At 47.3% G+C, this 2,888-nt stretch overlaps 1 protein-coding gene across 1 annotated transcript in view; it reads right to left on the minus strand.

The window, feature by feature from the left end:
- The window catches only part of USP31 (ubiquitin specific peptidase 31), an 83,447-nt gene that overhangs the window by 12,030 nt on the left and 68,529 nt on the right, over window positions 1-2,888 (minus strand). The gene's annotated exons all lie outside the window — the stretch shown is intronic.

Here is a 2,888-nt window from a genome sequence, read left to right on the forward strand (position 1 = left end):
TCTAGTCCTTGAGCTTGTTCTTAGACCCCCACCCTACCCTGCCTCCCTCAGAGGCAGCAGAACGGTGCCTCATGGAAGTCCCCCGACAAACTGAGAACAGGGGCTCGTGAATGCATGCGGCCTTCTCTCCAGATCAAATTCTAAGCCTGAGATAAGAATCAAGAGCGCTGAAGCACCAGCAAGGACAGACAGACACAGCTTACTGTGCTGGGAATCGATCAGGGAGTGTGATGAGCTGGATCCGGAAAGCTGTGTGCGTACCAGTGCTTTCTGACTTACTGGGGTGGGCATAAATGAGTGCTACAATATTTGGCTGAACACCAGGACAGACTCAGTAGGGCCCCGGGGGCAGGACACATAAGGTCCCTGAGTGGCACCAGGAGTGACAGCCTTGACAGGCCACAACCACTGGGTAAGTGTGGACTCCGAGGAGATGAAAGGGACCCGGCGAGGCAGGGCTACACCAGACAGGTGCCAACAAAGAAGAGCAGGCGAAGAATCTATGACTGCAGGGTAGGAAGGCGTATGCAGCTGTGGACTCACTGGAACCAGAGGGGAAAGGCAGATGGAGCTGGTAAAACAGCAACTGTTTGGTCAGCGGCGCGGTCAGGCTTGATGCGCTATGGCCCAGCTGGAGAGGGGATGCGGTTCGGGAGTGGGAGAAGGGGTGGGAGGAAAATGGTACGGAGGAGCGTGCCTGAGAGAAGGTGGCTGAGCAACCGTGTACCAGCTCCAGTCTGCTTCTCCTCGGGATGCTCTGTCCTCAGCCACAGCATGGAAACTCTCAGGGGCTCACCAATGGGTTAATGATGTATTTATAAAATAATTTTGTGTGCTTTTCTTCCCAGCGCTGTTTTCTAAATTGTTTTCTAGACCAGTGCTATGCAAATTGTGTCTCACAGACTGGTGCCAGTCCAAAAGAGAAGCACCAAAACGGGGTAAGCATTTAAAAACATTCATAGTAGTCTGACGTTTTTATTGCGTTTTTGTGTAAGTTCTGGCTCGCGAAGGATTGGAAATTTTGAAAAAGATTTAAGAAATCTTTTAAAAGGTTCTTCATCGCACATCGTTTAAGCAGCGCTGTTCTAGAATCACTACAAGTCAGGCATACATATACCATGTAACTATAGGCAGAACCAGTGCAAAATAACACATTAAAATAAACATTCCAAGCGAAAGCTCAGAAGTAAGGTATCTTTAACTTAACAATGCTCAAGTACTTAAATGTTCTTATGAGAAAAGCAGTGGTATGGTCTAAGCATGGGAAGTAAAGTAAGTCAAGTCAAGTCGCTCAGTCGTGTCCGACTCTTTGCGACCCCATGGACTACAGCCCACTAGGCTTCTCCGTCCATGGGATTTTCCAGGCAAGAATACTGGAGTGGGTTGCCATTTCCTTCTCCAGGAGGTCTTCCTGACCCAGGGATTGAACCCGGGTCTCCCGCATTGTAGGCAGACGCTTTACCGTCTAAGCATGGGAAAGGGGAAATAAATGCAGAAAATATCTGAGTCACTCCTAGGTACCAGGCCCAAAGAAGCAGACATGAGCACTTTCAGCTCCCTTGCATGGCCACCAGGTTAGAATAAGGTTCTTCACCTAAGGTCACAGAGCTAGGAGATGTGTCTGGCTTCTAGCCCACACTCCTCTAACTAATTGTACTGCCTCCAAGGTAGCTATGGTTTCCAGGCACTTTCCAGTCTGTTCCATAAACAGAGCAACACTGTCCTATTTCCTCAACATTTTCTAGCTAGAAACCACACAACATGCTTGTCCATATTTTCCTGAGAAACAGTCTTCCACATGGAAGATTCTTTACCAAAGCTGAAGCTACACAAACACCAACCAGGGATGCTGGACAAAGTATTACTTCACCAGCTAATGAGTGAAATTAAATTCCCTCTAAGTCCCTTTCAATTCTCAGAGTCCCTGAGTATATAACTCTGTGACTTAGTATCAAAGAATGGAGATATGACCAGGAATGCCCCAAGAGGAAAAATCCAACTAGATACACAAAGTGGTTCCCATAGAATATAAATATAAAATATGTAAGATACAAAATCTAGTATTAAAATCTGGCTTTAATAGATTTTTCAGTAGATCCTCTATCTCCTTCTTCTCCTAGAAAGTGCTTCCTAGGGCAAAGTAGAGGCCATCCAAAGCGCTCCACTGAGATACACTCCAAGTTCCATCATTCCTTTCACAAGTGACTGCAGCTTGCGGCATCTAAATATTGAAAGAATTTGAACTTAATGGGTTTCAAGAACAAAAGATTGTGTCCAGTCACACTCAAGCTCTTGCCTCCTGGAGGAAGAGCAAGTTAAGAGAGGAAGTGTGCAAGGCCAAGGAGGGGGTCTAGGACCCGACAGGCTCATTCACCGTGTTATGGGGCTAACTGCCAGGGAGGAGTCTCAGAAAGCCTGAAAGACCAACCGGCAGGGCCAACCGTCTTCTACCTCCCCCCACGTTTACGAACCAACAGCGCCCTGTTGGGGCCCATGGTGGAAACCACTGAATTGAGGATGCAAGAAAGTCCCAGAGAAGTGTTTCTGCCAAACAGGCTGAGTCGGAAGGACATAGAAACCCGAGTCCTGGCCACCCACACATCAAGTTCCCCCCATACACAGATGTCCAGGCAAGAAGCCCCCAATATACGTGCCTCCCCAGCATGCATGCATGCCCTGAACCCCATCACTCCATTTCTGAGACTCAATCTCAAAGAGATACAGAATTAACACAGAGAAAACGGGACGATGCACAAAGATGTTCACCAGTGTCATCTTCAAAGGACATGGTTATATATCAGACTAGAGTTTCATCATCAGAATATCCTGCAGTCATTAAAAATAACGTTTACCAAAAGTTAAGTGTCTGCCCCGTGAGAGTAGGTGGC

This window comes from Bison bison, unplaced genomic scaffold, assembly GCF_000754665.1.
Source record: "Bison bison bison isolate TAMUID 2011002044 unplaced genomic scaffold, Bison_UMD1.0 scf7180017864072, whole genome shotgun sequence".
Lineage (NCBI taxonomy): Eukaryota > Metazoa > Chordata > Mammalia > Artiodactyla > Bovidae > Bison > Bison bison.